The sequence below is a fragment of the Dermacentor andersoni genome, chromosome 1 (genome assembly GCF_023375885.2).
Source record: "Dermacentor andersoni chromosome 1, qqDerAnde1_hic_scaffold, whole genome shotgun sequence".
Lineage (NCBI taxonomy): Eukaryota > Metazoa > Arthropoda > Arachnida > Ixodida > Ixodidae > Dermacentor > Dermacentor andersoni.
The window spans coordinates 158456696-158477800 of record NC_092814.1 but is presented as its reverse complement, the minus strand read 5'-3'; the positions used below and the strand labels follow the sequence as shown (position 1 = coordinate 158477800).

General features: G+C 49.3%; 1 protein-coding gene across 1 annotated transcript in view; it reads right to left on the bottom strand.

Moving 5' to 3' along the window:
• Positions 1-21105, bottom strand: part of Ac76E (adenylate cyclase type 2 Ac76E) — an 875452-nt gene that overhangs the window by 127478 nt on the left and 726869 nt on the right. The gene's annotated exons all lie outside the window — the stretch shown is intronic.

Sequence of the window (21105 nt, the reverse complement as noted above, 5' to 3'; positions counted from 1 at the left end):
GGCATGCGCCGTCGGTGTTTTGTTTCACGACATTTGTCTGTGGGCTGTCATTCTAAAAATTTCGAGGAATAACTTTGTCACGAATGTAACACAAGGTGTGAGCAACTTTGGTGATAGAATGGCGTGACAATATAACCCGCACATACCGCACGTCATATAGCAAGGCATGGCATATACATATACCTAAATATATACGGCAAGTTCCGCTCACGGTGACGCCGGACGCCGACACCAGATTTCTGCGACACGAGGCCCTTAACGCTATCGCGTTAATATCACCAAGAGCTTGACTACGCACACAATGATGACGAGTTTCGCCCTCTCTTGAAAAGCCATGCAGCACTTTCGGCTGAGCCCGTACATATGAGATATAGGGCGGCTGCTTTTGTTCTGTGAAATCTCTTTATGCATGTAAAAGTGCGATCAAGACTCGTGTCTTCTCTCTCTTTCTTGCACTCCCCCATCCCTCTTCCCACGTGTAGGGTAGCTAACTGGACAAAGTCTGGTTATTCTCCCTGCCTTTCCCCCCCTCTCTTTCTCTCTTTGTCGCGGAAGGTTTGTGTGGTGGAGACCACACTGAAACGCGGTCACCTAATGTAGCTTTTTTTCATGAAAAGTTTTGCATCCTGATTAGACGTAAGTCTCCTTGGTTACCTTCAGCTCCAATCGTGTGCTCGCAAGACTGTCGCCAACTTCGCATCGTCCCACGCTCATATGTTAGAGCAGTCGCTAGAAAACGATCTTAAACCGAACGCTGCGTAATTTCTTAACTGCGTGGAATGAGCGCCAAATGCCCCTTTCAAGGAGAATCCTCACTGTAGTAACTGCAGCGTAGCCTTGCTGTCTAACAGTAGAACAACCAGGTGTGGCCGACAATACTTCAACTTCCGCAAGGCCACTTCGATGGCCACTCTTTCACGTGGATGCCGTAGAGGTCACGTAGGAAATAAGAGAAACCGGTCAGCACGAATCCAAGGCTCTTCTGCGATTTCTGTACTTAGCGAGCGTAGGTACCGGTACTAACTCTGGAGTTACCCATACATAACTTAAGAACACCAAGGTTTATTTATTAAATTCTACAGGCTGGTTGGGAATAATCTGACTTGGGACACAACCAGGTCACAGTGACGACGCAGGAAATATATGACAGTCTGCACTTTCCTGCGCGTGAATGGATCTTCCATGATAAGAAACGCTGCAGGCGGGGTAGAAAAAATGCGCTGCAGGGGATTATACAAGCTCGTGGGTATCCGTGAGGTTCCCAGCCAGTGAATACAACGACTTGCCTTTCGGTAGGGAAAGTGCAACGAAAGGTTTTATTGATTAAGGTGCCTGCAGTATTGACTATACGCCATATTCTAGACAGCGGCATATACCGCTCAACCTTGCATCGAAAGCAGGCCACTGAGCTTCCAGGATATTTTTGGTGTGTCGACAAATAGTTGCGTTTTCAAAAAAAAAAAAAAATATCCACAGCACAAATTTGTATTAAATATCTCGACAAGCATGGTTAAGCTCATTACACATATAACTACTATCACTCAATAACGATGAAATTTTTTCGTGTTTCGAATATTGTCTTAAGTGGATTGTACTGGAGATTTTAACGCGAAGCTTTCTTTGCGAACTTTCTCGGACTTTCTTGACCGTGGATTATTTTGACCACTTGAGGCTCTTTAATGTGCACCCAATGCACGGGACACGGGCCTTGTTGCATATCGCGCCTAATGAAATGCAGCTGCCGAGGCCGGGATTTGATCCCTCGACCGCGTACCCAGCAGAACAACCAAAGTCACAAGCAAACGCGGCAGGTTAGCATAGATTCCTAGATGTACGTTCCATCTGCATAATTTTTTTTTATTGTTTAGTGGAACACCAAGTCATCGGGCAACGTTTTCATGTTAGTAGCCTCAAAAATCAAAGGGCTCCGTAAAAAGGCTGTTCGCATGACTAAATAAATGTGTGTTAAAAGTTATAATTTTAGGCGAGGTTCCGATTAGCTAGGTTTATGTTCAGTCCCATTGTGTGGATACTCATCAGCTGCTGATAAAATCCGCTTTACTTGTTCATTTATGACAGCGGCAAGTTGCAGCCTTTCGATTACATAGTTTCGTTCTTACATCCCGAGTCCTCGTTCCTCGCTTAAGCTCGCTTCTACTCATGAGCCCACATATTTCGATGCGATCTACAAGCGACGGAAATGCCGACAATCAGGTAAGGCAGAGGCAATGTCAGCAGCTACAAGAAGTAAATGAACGAGAGAAACGACGCCGCCGAAAAGGCGTGAACGCGAGTCTGAGCTTTACGTTAGAGCGCTCTACGCTCACATTATCCAAGACTCGTCTCGGAGCCCGACATGTAGGGTATACTTTAACTCTCCTTTTCCTATTCCACACTTCTCAGAATTACAGTAATACGTGGGCGAAAAAATGATGCGTTATCGGCCGTCAGACATAAACACGCAAGACGCACTTCCGCCGACTTTGTAGATAAGAAAGCATCGATTACCGCCGTCACGATCACAATGAGTGCGGAAGTATTCTATCAAGTGTTTCAGCACATAAGCTGTTCGCACCAGCGTGTTAAGAAATGCCTAGCACGCAAACGACGCTCATCAAGAGCTTTGTGCTGCGAAGGCATTTTATCTATCGTCAACGTGGTTCGCTTGCCAGAGGAAAGAAAAAGGGAAGCGATTATTTTCTAGTGAACATTAGCATTAAGCTAAAGCAAAATCATTAAGCAACTGCTGCACTGAAGGCATCATAGTTACAAGGAAAGGCGGGTGAATTAATCTCGCGCAGGAAATGAGCTCTAATATTGGATTATGAGTCTCTGCTGCGTCGAGATATGGAGAAACACGGAGTGGCGCGAAGTATTCAGTTTCAGTTCACGGCGAGTTTGAGCACGCATATCTCCTAACTGGTGTCGTTCTGGAAATTAATTCCAAGTGAATACGCCCTGCAACCTCACCAGCTACAATAACTAAATTTCAATATGTGCCGTAAAGTAATTAGTGAAGAAGTCATTAGTGAATTTATTTTCATTAGTTCGATATGTGTTTCGATTTGTCTTGCAAGTGCCGTCCACCTTTCTGAATAATCCAGCTTAAGGACAAGAATGTGGGCCAGGTTGCAGCAGCACCAGTACGATGTCTAATCGTTGCTTGGTCTTCGTGCCAGTAGCGTGTTGGTGCGTTAGAATCCTCACCTAATGACTCTAGTTCAATTTGTGAACTACGTGCAGAAATCAACTCCTTATCTCCTCAAATTACCGAGCTTGTCTTAAAAATGATGACCTAGAAAATCGTTCTCGAAGAACTAATATTATAATACACGGTATTTTGGAAAGCCCAAAAGAAAACGCTACTAACTGCTGTCCGTCGTTACGTCTGTATTTAGCAAGACCTTGAAGATTAGCTGTCCTCACATTGAACGCATCCACAGGCTTGGTAGAGCACGCGCTGGTCACACTCAACCTATCATTGTAAAACTTTCTTACTTCAACGATAAAACCGTAATTCTAAAAAAAATAGTTATAAACTCAAGGACTCAAACTTATTCATTACAGAGGATTTCTCTGCAAGGATTAGATCAATTCGGAAAAAAATCTGGGAAGCGTCAATTCCTTTTCGTAACAATGGCTCCGTCTTGAAGTTAAGATACGATCATACGTTCATTGACAAGGTTCGTTATAACTGGGATGACAGTTCAAACACAAGCACCTAATCAACCATTGCCTTGCGTGCCTGTGTGTGCGACTACCGGCTCATCCACTATCTGTGTTGGAATCTCAGCGCTGACGCCCGTTGTTGCAAATGGGTCGCAAGCCCCAAGGGTAGCGTTGGCCTGGCGGCCTGGGGCACAACTGGAAGCATCCGAAGGTCCCGGCAAAGCATGAGTCGACTGGTAACAGAACAGCTTGTTTATTCTAGCATCGCAAAAGAGCGGGCGGTCAGGTCGACCGAAGTGGAGAGACGGGAGAGCACGTAACTCAACGGAAGAAATCGGAGCCTCTCTCTTGGCGTCCGGGGGCAGCTGCTTTTATAGTCTCGGAGTCGAGGGCAAGAAGGAACGTCACGTCAGAGGCGCACGTGACGGGGCACGGACACGCTGAGAGACAGGTTGAGACGAGTGTAGTGACGCATCCGCCGGGCCGGCGCCGGTCAGACCTCCTCGCTTCACACTTGGGGAGCTCCTCTCCCCGGCTGCCGCGCTTTGACAAGCGTGGGCACCAACATGCACACACACACACACGCACTCTTGAAGACACGTGGCATTGAAACATGCCTGGACGCGCTTGGCGGGGAGGCGTATCGGCGGCGCTGAACGGGCCAAAATGTCCGCCGCTTTGAACGAAGCCCCGGCGTCCGTTGCATCCGCGCCGGCTATACCGCGCGTCGTAGATGAAACGTAACAGACCGCCCCGCCGGGGGAAGGAGATCCCGATGGTCAGGGGACTGCATCCGCTGTCCGGAGGGATGTCGCTTGATGATGCTCATAACCGAAGTCGGGCGTCCTTCGGCGTTTCTTGAGCGCAGCGCACAGAGAAGGCCTCGTTCTCTCGTTGAGGTTCACACAGGACACTGCAAAGTGACTTCGGGAGAGTTGACATTTTTGTTCTCGTTCCCGGCAAGCGTTAGAACTACGCCGAAACTCAACCGCTCAGTCAGCAAGCACGAAACAACCCTCACCAAGTCCTGCCAGGCTCTTTCCCCTTTTATACCACTGCCTAGTTCCTTACAGTAGTCTAGCAGCACCCAGAACACATCCACAAATTGGAAAATTGCACTAGAAATCACGTCATCACTTTGAAACACTAAACAAAAGCAATATGTTAAAATCCTGCCTCAGGAAGAAAAACATCAGTAACAAATAAATTTGAGGCTGATTCCTACGTTAGGGGCTTCGACTTAAGCCATCGGCGTTACCGTTGAGACTCCCCTTTTTGTAACGCACCTCAAAGGAATATTGTTGCAAAGCGAGGCTCCAGCGCAGGAGGCGGCCATTTGTGGAAGAGATGGTCTGCAGCCATTGGAGAGGGCAGTGATCCGTCTCGAAGCATGCGAAGCGGAGATCGCAGCGAACGACCGCACACTAGCTCAGCTGGCGAAAACCCCGTAGCCGCATGCGGCGTGATCCTTAATGCAAACATCACCCCAGGCAGACACAGCTCCCAGTCAGTTTGCTCAAACCACAATGCTCTCAACACGCGCTTCATGACGGAGTGGAGCTTCTCAACGGAATTCGACTGTGGGTGGTACACTGAGCTGTGTAACAGCTTTACCCCACACCTTTCGAGAAAAGTTGTCGTCAAAGCGCTAGTAAACACTGTGCCCTGATCTGATTGGATTTCCGCAGGAAAACCAACTCGCGCAAATATAGAAAGTAGTGCATTGACTATCTCAACTGAGCTGAGTTCTTTAAGCGGCACTGTTTACGGGAACTTTGTCGCTGGGCAGATCACAGTCAAAATGTGTCTGTACCCCGTGGTTGTTACCGGCAGATGTCCCACTGTATCAATAACGAGCCGTCTAAAAGGCTCCGTAATGATAGGTACCAACTTCAACGGCGCCCTCGATTTGTCCCCTGGTTTGCCCACCCGCTGACAGGTGTCACATGTCCTCACAAAGTGGTCTGCGTCCCGAAAACACCCTGGCCAATAGTACTCTTGCAAGAGACGGTCCTTAGTTTTCTTAACTCCTAGGTGTCCGGACCACGAACCCCCATGCGACAAGCGCAACAGATCCTGACGGTAGCACTGAGGCACGATCAGCTGATCGAACTCCACTGCCCTGCGGTCTAGATACTTCCGGTACAGGACCCCACCTCTTTCCACAAAGCGAGCATTTTTCTTGGCGATACCTTCCTTGACAATGCAGCGTATGTTTTCTAGGCTGCCATCCTTCTTTTGCTCGGCTATCAAAGCCGCCCGGCTGACTTTTAGCAACCTATTAGGTCCGTCTGACGTAGGCGCGATGTGCAAATCTACAGATAGCTCTTCTAACTTTCCCGTGTCGGGCATTTCCTCTCCAGTATCTGGTGCCTTCAACGCTACAGGCTTAATTTTATTCAGTTCGGACGTGCTCTGAATATCGGCTTGCTGCGCCTCTGACCCTTTCTCATTGTTCGACAACGTCGGCCCCGTAACTACCGCCTTTGCAGCGAGCTCCCGAACCTTCGATCTGGTTAAGGCCTGAACGCTAGCCTCACCAAACAAAAGCCCCTTCTCGCGCAGGAGGTGATCGGACCTGTTCGAAAATAGGTACGGGTACTGGGGGGGGGGGGGGGGGGGGGGCAGCATAGATGACACTGCGGCCTCCGTCTCAAGCGCTCCGAAAGGTCCTTCAATAAGCACTTTTGCTACGGGCAGACACACGCTATGAGCTTCCACGGCTTGCTTGATCCATGCGCACTCGCCCGTGAACATATCGGGTTCTACGTAAGAGGGGTGAACTACATCCATCGTAGCTGCGGAATCGCGAAGCACTCGGCACTCTTTCCAGTTCACGAGGAGGTCTCGCATGTAAGGCTCGAGAAGCTTCATGTTCTGGTCAGTGCTGCATAATGACAAAAACACGACTTTTGTTTTTGTTTCCGGACACTGCGCCGAAAAGTGACCCGGCTTCTGGCACGTATAACACACGCGCGCTTGCCTCGTCTCGAACCGCTTTCTGCGTTCGGCTTCGGCTGCCGCCGTCTCCTTACGTTCGGTCGGACACTGCGCCGAAAAGTGACCCGGCTTCTGGCACGTATAACACACGCGCGCTTGCCTCGCCTCGAACCGCTTTCTCATGGGCGTGAACTTCGGCCTCTCAAACTTGGAGCCAAATTCACCCTTTTGACCGTCCTTAGCTCCGCCAGCCCGACGCGTCACAAACTCCTCGGCTAGCTCGGCGGCTCTAGCCACCGTACTAACGTCTGGCCTATCCAAGACCCAGTACCGCACGTTCTCAGGTAACCGACCATAAAACTGTTCTAGCCCGAAACACTGCAGAACTTTCTCGTGGTCACCAAACGCTTTCTCTTCTTTGAGCCACTCCTGCATGTTTGACATAAGCCTGTAGGCAAACTCTGTATATGACTCACTTCTGCCTTTCTCATTTTCCCGAAACTTCCGACGGAACGCCTCCGCTGACAGCCTGTACTTTTTTAGCAGACTCGATTTCACTTGGTCGAAATCCTCTGCCTCCTCTCTATTCAAGCGAGCGACTACGTCGGCCGCCTCGCCGGGTAACAAAGTGAGCAAGCGCTGTGGCCACGTTTCCCGAGAGAACCCCTGCTTCTCGCACGTTCGCTCAAAGTTAACCAGGAACAAACCAATGTCCTCTCCAAGCTTAAACGGCCGCATCAGGTCAGTCATTTTGAACAATACTCGTTCTCCTGCACCGTGTGCCTGACTTCCATTACGAGCGCGTTCAATCTCTACCTCGAGACGCTTCATTTCCAAAGCGTGTTGACGGTCGCGCTCTTTTTCTTTCTCTTGTTGCTCTCGCTCTTTTTCTTTCTCTTGTTGCTCTCGCTCTTTCTGTTCTTTAAGTTCGCGCTCCTGTCTTTTTGCCCTCTCCTCAATGGTCTCAAGGCATTCCGACAGCTCGTCATCCTCAGCTTCTAACTCAAGAATAGCCCTCAGCAGTTCTGGTTTCCTGAGTTTGTCTGAGACATCCAGACCCAACTCTCTTGCAAGCTCCAGCAATTTCGGTTTGCGCAACGACTTCAAATCCATGGCTGCTCTGAATGCTGCTTTCTCTACTGCCTACTATTGTCTTGCCGCAAACTAACCCGGCAGCAACGACAACCACAATTACCAGCTCTGTTTCTGACACTAACAAAAGCCTGGCAAAACTCAGAAGAAGAAAGTCCCGCACTCACCAAACCTCGCCGCCAAGAATTCAGCGCAGTCGTTCCGCTGCAGGCAACCAGTCATCACACAGGGCTCGTTGCACTGCTCCCGGATGGTCGTTGTGCTGCTCAGCATACAGTCAACCGCATATCTTCGCTGCTGGCCTCCGTTGTCGCGATCTCACCGCTACCAGCCAGTTGTTGGAACCTCAGCGCTGACGCCCGTTGTTGCAAATGGGTCGCAAGCCCCAAGGGTAGCGTTGGCCTGGCGGCCTGGGGCACAACTGGAAGCATCCGAAGGTCCCGGCAAAGCATGAGTCGACTGGTAACAGAACAACTTGTTTATTCTAGCATCGCAAAAGAGCGGGCGGTCAGGTCGACCGAAGTGGAGAGACGGGAGAGCACGTAACTCAACGGAAGAAATCGGAGCCTCTCTCTTGGCGTCCGGGGGCAGCTGCTTTTATAGTCTCGGAGTCGAGGGCAAGAAGGAACGTCACGTCAGAGGCGCACGTGACGGGGCACGGACACGCTGAGAGACAGGTTGAGACGAGTGTAGTGACGCATCCGCCGGGCCGGCGCCGGTCAGACCTCCTCGCTTCACACTTGGGGAGCTCCTCTCCCCGGCTGCCGCGCTTTGACAAGCGTGGGCACCAACATGCACACACACACACACGCACTCTTGAAGACACGTGGCATTGAAACATGCCTGGACGCGCTTGGCGGGGAGGCGTATCGGCGGCGCTGAACGGGCCAAAATGTCCGCCGCTTTGAACGAAGCCCCGGCGTCCGTTGCATCCGCGCCGGCTATACCGCGCGTCGTAGATGAAACGTAACAGACCGCCCCGCCGGGGGAAGGAGATCCCGATGGTCAGGGGACTGCATCCGCTGTCCGGAGGGATGTCGCTTGATGATGCTCATAACCGAAGTCGGGCGTCCTTCGGCGTTTCTTGAGCGCAGCGCACAGAGAAGGCCTCGTTCTCTCGTTGAGGTTCACACAGGACACTGCAAAGTGACTTCGGGAGAGTTGACATTTTTGTTCTCGTTCCCGGCAAGCGTTAGAACTACGCCGAAACTCAACCGCTCAGTCAGCAAGCACGAAACAACCCTCACCAAGTCCTGCCAGGCTCTTTCCCCTTTTATACCACTGCCTAGTTCCTTACAGTAGTCTAGCAGCACCCAGAACACATCCACAAATTGGAAAATTGCACTAGAAATCACGTCATCACTTTGAAACACTAAACAAAAGCAATATGTTAAAATCCTGCCTCAGGAAGAAAAACATCAGTAACAAATAAATTTGAGGCTGATTCCTACGTTAGGGGCTTCGACTTAAGCCATCGGCGTTACCGTTGAGACTCCCCTTTTTGTAACGCACCTCAAAGGAATATTGTTGCAAAGCGAGGCTCCAGCGCAGGAGGCGGCCATTTGTGGAAGAGATGGTCTGCAGCCATTGGAGAGGGCAGTGATCCGTCTCGAAGCATGCGAAGCGGAGATCGCAGCGAACGACCGCACACTAGCTCAGCTGGCGAAAACCCCGTAGCCGCATGCGGCGTGATCCTTAATGCAAACATCACCCCAGGCAGACACAGCTCCCAGTCAGTTTGCTCAAACCACAATGCTCTCAACACGCGCTTCATGACGGAGTGGAGCTTCTCAACGGAATTCGACTGTGGGTGGTACACTGAGCTGTGTAACAGCTTTACCCCACACCTTTCGAGAAAAGTTGTCGTCAAAGCGCTAGTAAACACTGTGCCCTGATCTGATTGGATTTCCGCAGGAAAACCAACTCGCGCAAATATAGAAAGTAGTGCATTGACTATCTCAACTGAGCTGAGTTCTTTAAGCGGCACTGTTTACGGGAACTTTGTCGCTGGGCAGATCACAGTCAAAATGTGTCTGTACCCCGTGGTTGTTACCGGCAGATGTCCCACTGTATCAATAACGAGCCGTCTAAAAGGCTCCGTAATGATAGGTACCAACTTCAACGGCGCCCTCGATTTGTCCCCTGGTTTGCCCACCCGCTGACAGGTGTCACATGTCCTCACAAAGTGGTCTGCGTCCCGAAAACACCCTGGCCAATAGTACTCTTGCAAGAGACGGTCCTTAGTTTTCTTAACTCCTAGGTGTCCGGACCACGAACCCCCATGCGACAAGCGCAACAGATCCTGACGGTAGCACTGAGGCACGATCAGCTGATCGAACTCCACTGCCCTGCGGTCTAGATACTTCCGGTACAGGACCCCACCTCTTTCCACAAAGCGAGCATTTTTCTTGGCGATACCTTCCTTGACAATGCAGCGTATGTTTTCTAGGCTGCCATCCTTCTTTTGCTCGGCTATCAAAGCCGCCCGGCTGACTTTTAGCAACCTATTAGGTCCGTCTGACGTAGGCGCGATGTGCAAATCTACAGATAGCTCTTCTAACTTTCCCGTGTCGGGCATTTCCTCTCCAGTATCTGGTGCCTTCAACGCTACAGGCTTAATTTTATTCAGTTCGGACGTGCTCTGAATATCGGCTTGCTGCGCCTCTGACCCTTTCTCATTGTTCGACAACGTCGGCCCCGTAACTACCGCCTTTGCAGCGAGCTCCCGAACCTTCGATCTGGTTAAGGCCTGAACGCTAGCCTCACCAAACAAAAGCCCCTTCTCGCGCAGGAGGTGATCGGACCTGTTCGAAAATAGGTACGGGTACTGGGGGGGGGGGGGGGGGGGGGGCAGCATAGATGACACTGCGGCCTCCGTCTCAAGCGCTCCGAAAGGTCCTTCAATAAGCACTTTTGCTACGGGCAGACACACGCTATGAGCTTCCACGGCTTGCTTGATCCATGCGCACTCGCCCGTGAACATATCGGGTTCTACGTAAGAGGGGTGAACTACATCCATCGTAGCTGCGGAATCGCGAAGCACTCGGCACTCTTTCCAGTTCACGAGGAGGTCTCGCATGTAAGGCTCGAGAAGCTTCATGTTCTGGTCAGTGCTGCATAATGACAAAAACACGACTTTTGTTTTTGTTTCCGGACACTGCGCCGAAAAGTGACCCGGCTTCTGGCACGTATAACACACGCGCGCTTGCCTCGTCTCGAACCGCTTTCTGCGTTCGGCTTCGGCTGCCGCCGTCTCCTTACGTTCGGTCGGACACTGCGCCGAAAAGTGACCCGGCTTCTGGCACGTATAACACACGCGCGCTTGCCTCGCCTCGAACCGCTTTCTCATGGGCGTGAACTTCGGCCTCTCAAACTTGGAGCCAAATTCACCCTTTTGACCGTCCTTAGCTCCGCCAGCCCGACGCGTCACAAACTCCTCGGCTAGCTCGGCGGCTCTAGCCACCGTACTAACGTCTGGCCTATCCAAGACCCAGTACCGCACGTTCTCAGGTAACCGACCATAAAACTGTTCTAGCCCGAAACACTGCAGAACTTTCTCGTGGTCACCAAACGCTTTCTCTTCTTTGAGCCACTCCTGCATGTTTGACATAAGCCTGTAGGCAAACTCTGTATATGACTCACTTCTGCCTTTCTCATTTTCCCGAAACTTCCGACGGAACGCCTCCGCTGACAGCCTGTACTTTTTTAGCAGACTCGATTTCACTTGGTCGAAATCCTCTGCCTCCTCTCTATTCAAGCGAGCGACTACGTCGGCCGCCTCGCCGGGTAACAAAGTGAGCAAGCGCTGTGGCCACGTTTCCCGAGAGAACCCCTGCTTCTCGCACGTTCGCTCAAAGTTAACCAGGAACAAACCAATGTCCTCTCCAAGCTTAAACGGCCGCATCAGGTCAGTCATTTTGAACAATACTCGTTCTCCTGCACCGTGTGCCTGACTTCCATTACGAGCGCGTTCAATCTCTACCTCGAGACGCTTCATTTCCAAAGCGTGTTGACGGTCGCGCTCTTTTTCTTTCTCTTGTTGCTCTCGCTCTTTTTCTTTCTCTTGTTGCTCTCGCTCTTTCTGTTCTTTAAGTTCGCGCTCCTGTCTTTTTGCCCTCTCCTCAATGGTCTCAAGGCATTCCGACAGCTCGTCATCCTCAGCTTCTAACTCAAGAATAGCCCTCAGCAGTTCTGGTTTCCTGAGTTTGTCTGAGACATCCAGACCCAACTCTCTTGCAAGCTCCAGCAATTTCGGTTTGCGCAACGACTTCAAATCCATGGCTGCTCTGAATGCTGCTTTCTCTACTGCCTACTATTGTCTTGCCGCAAACTAACCCGGCAGCAACGACAACCACAATTACCAGCTCTGTTTCTGACACTAACAAAAGCCTGGCAAAACTCAGAAGAAGAAAGTCCCGCACTCACCAAACCTCGCCGCCAAGAATTCAGCGCAGTCGTTCCGCTGCAGGCAACCAGTCATCACACAGGGCTCGTTGCACTGCTCCCGGATGGTCGTTGTGCTGCTCAGCATACAGTCAACCGCATATCTTCGCTGCTGGCCTCCGTTGTCGCGATCTCACCGCTACCAGCCAGTTGTTGGAACCTCAGCGCTGACGCCCGTTGTTGCAAATGGGTCGCAAGCCCCAAGGGTAGCGTTGGCCTGGCGGCCTGGGGCACAACTGGAAGCATCCGAAGGTCCCGGCAAAGCATGAGTCGACTGGTAACAGAACAACTTGTTTATTCTAGCATCGCAAAAGAGCAGGCGGTCAGGTCGACCGAAGTGGAGAGACGGGAGAGCACGTAACTCAACGGAAGAAATCGGAGCGCCTCTCTTGGCCTCCGGGGGCAGCTGCTTTTATAGTCTCGGAGTCGAGGGCAAGAAGGAACGTCACGTCAGAGGCGCACGTGACGGGGCACGGACACGCTGAGAGACAGGTTGAGACGAGTGTAGTGACGCATCCGCCGGGCCGGCGCCGGTCAGACCTCCTCGCTTCACACTTGGGGAGCTCCTCTCCCCGGCTGCCGCGCTTTGACAAGCGTGGGCACCAACATGCACACACACACACACGCACTCTTGAAGACACGTGGCATTGAAACATGCCTGGACGCGCTTGGCGGGGAGGCGTATCGGCGGCGCTGAACGGACCAAAATGTCCGCCGCTTTGAACGAAGCCCCGGCGTCCGTTGCATCCGCGCCGGCTATACCGCGCGTCGTAGGTGAAAAGTAACACCTGACACTGTTCTGGCTATATCGATAACCTCGTCATTTTGAAAATTAACACTCGCAGTATAGTTAAAAACTTCCAGACTTACTGTCTCTTATTTCTATTTGTTCCCCTCATGTAAGAGGCATCACTGAGTCATGGCTACATAGTAATATTTATGCATCCGAGTTTACTCCACCCGCTTTTATTGCCGTGCGCTTAGACAGGACCCACGGCAATGGCGGCGGCGTCTTCCTGCTTATCCGCTCGGATCTTCGTTTCTCAGTTTTGCCCTCGCCTCCGGATAAAGCAACCATGTGGTGTAAAATTTTCTTGAATAATCAGTCTATTGTAATTAGCGTTATATATCGTCCACCCGGTTCTTCCCTTGATGTCCTTCATGCCATTGCAAATTTCAAGTGCCTCACTAACATTGCCTCATCACGATTTATCTGCATGGGTGATTTCGATGCTCCTGGCATTCACTGGCCTTCGCTCAGGCGCGATATAGCAATTTGTAATGAATTAATAAATATTTCCTTGTCGTTTGGGCTCACTGAAGCGGTTTCTAGTGCAACTAGGTTAAATTCCATCATCGACTTGGTTTCCTTAAGCGGTGATCTAGCGAGAAATGACTTCTCTTAAGATGTAAATGACGGAATCTCAGATCATAAAGGCGTTTTGTTATCGCTCTCTTCTCCAACTTCCAAATCACCCTATACGTTTACTAGTTTCCCTGACTTCACTCGTGCGGACTACAATTCCATTACTGATCTCTTAGCTGATCATTTCGATACGTTTTGCTCTCTGTCAGAACGACAGGATGTAAATTGTCTTGTTAATTACTTTGAGGATCTTTTCAAGTCATGTGTACAACGATTTGTGCCCATTAAAACTAGAAAAAGTAATGCTAACATTCCTTGGATGACTCGCGACATCTTGAAATTTATCTCGTCGTGTCCGTAGGCTTAGGCGTTCTTAAAGAACCAACGATGCCATAACCCTGGACAGGTTTCACAAGGCAAGAAATGAACTTAATTTGAAAATGCAAACGGCCAAGGATTTCTTTTCTCGCGTTAAGAACTAACCCTTATTTGTTAAGAACTAACCCTCCTAAATGTTGGTCTTCTATTTTACCTCGCGATGCTTCACCCACTCCATTCAAACTTGATAATGACGTCATCAGTGATCCGTCAGTAATATCAGATGCTGCCAATAAGTTCTGTACGCGATAACAACTTCATTCCTTCTCTCACCAATATAGTTTGTTCTGAAGGAATCACTGACAGTGACATAAACAATGAAGGCGTTCTTAACCTCGTATTAAACTTGGATACCAAGAGATGCACCGGTCCGGGCGGGATACACAATGCATTCTTCGTTTGCTATTCCTTGTGGTTATCAATGCATCTGACGGTCATATACCACAAATCTTTATCATCTGCCACTGTTCCTTCCTCATGGAAGTTGGCTAAAGTGCTTCCTCTTAATAAATCCCGTGATAAGCAGTCTTTATCAAACTACAGACTGATTTCAATAACATCACAGTGATGCAAAAACTTAGAACATATAATTCATAAACACATAGTGCTTTTCCTGGAATCTCATAATCTGCTATCTAACATACAGCATGGGTTTAGGCGTGGTTTTAGTCAACACAGTTAGTTGAGTTTACGCATGACATTTTCCTTAACCTTGATGTTGGCAAACAGGTTGACGCTATCTTTATAGACTTCTCTAAAGCATTTGACACAGTATTACATTCTAAACTCCTTGCTAAACTTAACGCTGTACTAAATAATCCTCGACTAATTCACTCGATTTCATGCTTTCTTTCACTTCGTTCCCAGTTAGTCTCTTATAACTCGACCGAATCTACTGCTATTGATGTGACATCTGGAGGACATCTTCTTGGGCCACTGCTTTTTTTAATTCACATAAATGATTTGCCTGTGAACAACTCCTCCAACATTCGTCTTTATGCCGATGATTGTGTTTTATATGAAGTTATTAACTGTTCTGATGATTATTGCCGCCTCCAAGGGTTATTTGCTAGGTTTTGCAGTTGGTGCAACACCTGGCAAATGAACATTAACTTTAATAAAACCGTCCTTATGTCCTTCTGTAAAAAATCTTCTTTTTTTTCATTATTCCTACAATAACCGCGCTGTGTGTAGCGTATCTGAGTATAAGTATCTCGGTGTCATTTTTACGCATAACATCTCATGGTCTAACACACTGATTACATTTGTAACAAAGCAGTAAAAAATTAGGTTACCTACGTCGTACATTATCCAACTCTCCAAAAGATGCTAATCTACTGTTATATAAATCGCTAATCCGTCCTGTTGTTCACTGTGCATCTGTCGTTTGGAACCCTTATAAGCAGTGTGAGATTAACAGGCTAGAATCAATTCAGAAAAAAAAAAAACTGTAAGACTTATATGTCACCGTTATGATCGTGATTTTTCACCCCCTTCTGTACTTCGTTCCTTGAATTCGCTCTCGATACCATAGTATCGTTAGATTTCTTGCACAGCATCGTCAATTCTTCCGTTACACTTTCAAAAAAAAACTATACTGACCTCGCGCCAGCGTCATCCACGAGACGGCATCACAACTTGAACTTGATGCCCTACTTTGCACGCACTAGTATGTTTAAACTCATCTTTTCCCCTCGTTTCGTAGAAGACTGGAATTCCTTACCAGGGTCTATTCGCTCATGCTTACCCCGAAGTTTAGTATCAGCCATCCAGGATGAATGGCCCTAGCGCATCACCCTCATCGTTGTATCGTACTTTTCTCTGCATAATTTTCCTCTGTTAATCCACTCCTGCTAAAGGGCTTATGGCGCTGCAGTATGTACAAATAAATAAGTAAATAAATAAATAAATAAATAAATAAATAAATAAATAGTGTTATGTGCAACAGGCAATTCATTTAAATTCCGTAAAACTTAAATATGATTACCCCGTAGTGTGATTGGTCTGCTTATCTCTCGAAGAGCCTCGCTGGTCTTGTTGAGTCTGGAATCTCTCGCGAACTATCGTCAAATACACGCCGTCACGAATTATAAAAACAAAAGAAAGGATATCAAAAAAAGTTACAGTGACGCTTCACTTCGTGAACGCCAGTTAGGCACAAGCGTATGTGTGCCATTCCCTTTTTGTGCATTGCGCGTAGAATCTTTTAAAAATGCTTTGATGTCTTTAAGTGTGGCGGTTTTTTTCAAGGTTTATTTTTTATTTTGTATGTGTTATACGTTTTTCAAATTTAGAAAATTTAAAGCGCCACAAGGAAAGATGGCAAAGCACTGTAACGAAATGTGCAATCTTTATTATTTCAAGCAATATGGTAATGTACTATTCATAGTATTCATTTTCCTCTTCTTCTGCTTCTTCCTGTACTGGAGTGTCTCCTGGGCACGCCAAGCGCGCGCCTTTCGCCGGACTTGTTCAGCTCGTGCGCGGCGCTTGGCGACGACTTCGAGGTCGGTCAAATCGCGCTCGGCCTGTCGCCGCTTGCGTCACTGCTCCGTTCTTCCCGCTCGGCGCTCGGCCTCTCGATCACGAGAAGAACCCCGTACACCCATAGCGCACATGGAACCCGTAGCAGCTGCGAGAGGGGTCAACCCAGCGCGCCTCCACCTACCCTCGTCCTCCGCGACGCTTCGCCTGCTTTCTCCTTCCCCGCTTCGCTCAACGCCACCTAGACTTTTCCGTCGCGCTCCTCCGCACTTTCCCCGGCGCGCGAGTCTCTTGTCCACTTCCTGGCGACTTCCTCTTCCGGTGATCGCTTCCCTCACGGCGACACACATAATCTGGCCGATTTCACAGACGGGACATGTACGTATGCGGATAAAAAATTGAAGTACAAGAGTTCGCGAAAACATACATTGTGCGCCTTCTGACCCTTAGCAAAACGATTACCCTGTGAGGCTGTGACCAATGCCATTACACAACACCTGCCTACTCTTTAGGAAGGTGGTCATAAAAACAAAACACAAATGCAGGGGAAAAGGACGTTGTGTCCTCGGTACCTCGTAGAAGTTGCATAAATATAGTACAGAACTGCTCCCATTTGCACACTTGTTAAAACGAAGTGCCGTACGTTTTAGTAAAAGCACGTGCCACGAAAAAACGTGTTACTGGACGTCGCGGTAATTATTAGCAAAAAAAAGCAGCAACAAAATTTACTAGATAAGTTATCACCTATGTATAAGTGTGTGCTGTTGACTGATAAGTCAGAATGCATGCTTCACATGCTAATATTCAAGATGACAGTGTCTGAGCGAACGTCAAACAGAATTTTTATCTGGAGCTATTCGGACGTGATACCAGGTTGCTTTATCTTTTCCCCTGCACTCGATATATGAAACAAACATAACTAGCGCTGCATAGCTCTGAAGTCCATTGAAACGGAGCAGAAGAAAAAAACGGCACGAACGCTCATAAATAGCTAAGCCGGAGGCTTTAGCAGAAGCGGCTGTTTGCCTTTCGCTTTCAAGGTACAATTCATCTCACGATCCTGCCAGTACGTGATTCTCATTCGGTCAGCAACGAGGTCGCCGAGCGCAGAGTAGTTCACGGCAACGGTACAGAGTTTAAAAGTAAGATTGCAGTAAGAATGAGCAGAACTAAGAGGTCGTCAAAGTACGTCATGAATACCGGAATGAACGCCCACGACTTGACGTGGGCTTTGTCTTCCGAGAAAGTCTGTATAGAAATAAGCGGAAAAAGTCCTTGAGGAGAATTGCGACGAAATAATGGATAACAAAAGTGCTCGCAAGAGTAAGTGTCCTGTATGTTGGGCAAAAGGTAGCAAAAGCACGTGAACTAGAGTTGCAGGCTCCTTTGGAGGCATCTCAGAAAGGCGTAAAGCTCATAGGAGTAAGACACAAAGAAGAGGAGGAGGGAAATGCAGCGAATCCAACGGTGAGGTTCGTCGTTCCCTTCTAACGCGGACGCGCCCACCATACGGATGTCGAGGGGGGGGGGGGGGGGGCAGAAACAAAAGCGAGCAGACGGCCGTCGCCTCAGGCAGCGGGCGAGAAAGTCCGGGCTAAGAGGATTAGGGCGTCAGAAATCCTGCTAGATCCCCGATGAGCCCGGAGGCGGGCTTGACCAATCAAGCGGCCCTCCAGATGCGCGGCGGACGGCTGGAGTCCGTTGCGCGGTTGCCCGTTTCCTCCCACAGGCTCGGTGTAGTTACTCAGGAAACGACGACGGCACCTGCCAGGTCTGGCGGCGCTTTAGCGATGGCATCACTGGTCGTTGGTGTGACCGAGGTATCCATGGCCGAGATATCGACATTCATGATTTCAAAGCAGGCGAAGAAGCACGGAGGCGAGGTAAACGGAAAAGACACCTCTAACGCCACAGCACGAACACTCGTAGCTCAAACAGTGGCGTTAGTGTTGTTCTTTCCTCCTTTTCTTATGTTTCTGTGCTTGCTTTGAATTTAAGAAATTTACCAACTTGCTAAGCTTTCTGTTTTACAGCGAAGTTGTTAGCCTCTCATTGGTCGGCACTCTTCGTGTCGTCGTCCGTGGGCAAAAATGTGGGCCAATCCCGGAGGTAGTCCAATCCCGGAGGCCAACCCACGGCGGGGTGAAGCAGGCTTCAAGCACTCAACAAAGTGAAGAGAAAAGTGCATACATTCTTTGGAATCACGCATACAATATGCAGAACAGAATGCGTTTCAATAAAGAACAAGCACAAAAGAAGCCCCCGAACCATATAATTGGTGATCAGGCGCTCATGATAACAATGCGAAGCACGTAGCGCTCCCAGCGTACGTTTTCCGGTAAAAGAGAGAGAGAAAAAGGGAATGGGAAAGGCAGGGAGGTTAACCGGATGAGATTCTGGTTTGCTACCCTGCACCGGGGGAAGGGGAAATGAAAGACGGAAAAAACAGCTGATAGAAAAAGAAAACTAACGGAAAAAAATGTAGGGAAGGTCGTGAACGCGCATGAGACTTAGTCTTTTCAATAGGCCACTCGAAGGTAAACATTTCAAGAGTGCCTTCACTGTCTGGTGTGACGACCGCATAGGTCGACGTTCCAGGACTGCTTCGCAAACGGCCGGTCCGCAAGACGCTCCAGCGCGGTCGCGAGTGACTGCCTGTGCGCGCTGTATCGGGGACAATGGACGTGTTCGATAGTCTTCTCGTCGCCGCAGTGGTCACACGCTGCGCTATCCTCCAATCCGATACGGAAATAAACCACTTCGTAAATGCGATGCCAAGCCACAATCGGTAAAGTATCGTAGTCTCGGGTCGGGATAGTCCAGGTTGAGGCTGAAGTTTCACACCGGCGTCCAGTCGATGGAGACGTGCTGGCAACTAGGTGTGAAATTAAATTATGGAATTTTACGTGCCAAAACCACTTCCTGAGTATGAGTCACGACGTAGTGGAAGACTCTGGAAATTTCGACCACCTGGGGTTCTTTAACGTGCACCTAAATCTAAGTACCACGGGTGTTTTCGCATTTCGCCCCCATCGAAATGCGGCCACCGTGGCAGGGATTTGATCCCGCGACCTCGTGCTCAGCAGACCAACACCATAGCCACTGAGCAACCACGGCGGGTCAACTAGGTGTGTCCCACAACGATTGTAAGGCATCATATGCAAGCACTCGAAGTTGCGCTTCTGCATCTGTTCTTGACAGCGGGATTGTCTCCTGCACGCCGTCTACATGAGCAGACCGAGCAGCTTACTGATTAAGACTACTGTTGCGAAAGCTGCAGCGGCGACGGGAGCTTGCGGCGTCACTAGACTTTCGTATATAAAATCACCTGCCTAACAACTGATTTCATTGTTGTTGCAGCATCACTATGGGTAGGCCACGCATAGTAGGCAGCGCATAGCCAACACAAACTGATGGCACTGTCCAATAAAAAGATAAAATAAAAAGAAAGCTAACATAGAATACTTCAAAAAAAGTCGCAGTTTCGCCCGAAAGGCGAAACATCGATTGGGATAGCAAATTAGTATAGATGTATACGAAGTAAGGATAATAGTTTTATCGGCCGTGTACTCTTGAAAACATTCGCTTACTAAATGAATTAACAAGCGCACACAAGCAAACATGAACACATCACACTCGATGAGCGCGGGCACTCGCTGTCAAAACGCTGGTGTGAGCAAGTGCGGCAGCAGCCGAGAGCGAAGTGGCCGTGCGGTCTATCGCTTCAGCGCAAGAGCGGCGAGAACACAGTGCGCACAAAGGTATGAGCCGTCTGCAGATCCTTTTCTATATAGGTTGCGCGCGACCGCGTGCGGCCGTGCAAAGTACGAACTTGCTGGCGGAATCGAAGCCGCCCTCCCTACCACGCTGCCTCCCCACTTTCCTCCATATATGTCGGGCGAGATCCAGCCGCGATCTTCAGTTCCCCTTGCGCGCGGTCGCCAAATGCGCCTTTGCTGCCGGAGCACAACACCACCCTCCTCCCTGCCTCCCATCCCCTTACGGCCTTTCGCGCGGCGGAAGACGGCGCGTTTGCTCTCCCGTTTCTTTCTTCGAGCACGCGAGATTGAGCCACGATCGTCGGCTTCCCTCGCGTGCTTTCACTCGCACATACAGCATACGACGCGCGGAGACGGTGCTATCGCCCTTGGACTGTATGCGGAACATCACGGCGACGGCGACGGCAAAAATGAGCCTAGTGTCCATATAATTGCTTTCTCAGTATAAAAAAAAAACGACTCACCTAGCACGGCAAGATTGCATACTCAAAATTACAAAAATATTTCCGCACCTTGATATTTATTCGCGAAATCTGAAACACTTCGACAGCCCGTGCTCAGGACGGGACAGCGTGGCCACTGAACCACCGCGGCAGAGGAGTTGCAGTATGGTTTATTTATAGGAGTCCACTATTCTTTGTTATCCAGCTTCAGCTTGTATTTCGTCAGAGCGTATTTCGTAAGCGTTTCGCAACATTAACATGCTTTAGCAACGTCGTCGCTGCTAAAAAGAAAAAAGGAAAAGAGAAAAAAAAAACGTGTGGTAAGGTTTGTTACCATGGCAGCGCTCGACAGGCAACTGGAAAAATGCGTGACCTGCAGTGTGCTTAGAAATCCACAAATAACTCGCCTCCCCCTCCCCAGTGCCCCACTAAGTAGACTCCGAAATCAGTGGCACAGCTCCTAAGAAAGTGATCGATCTAAAACTCAAGTGCGAGATCCGCGCTACATAAG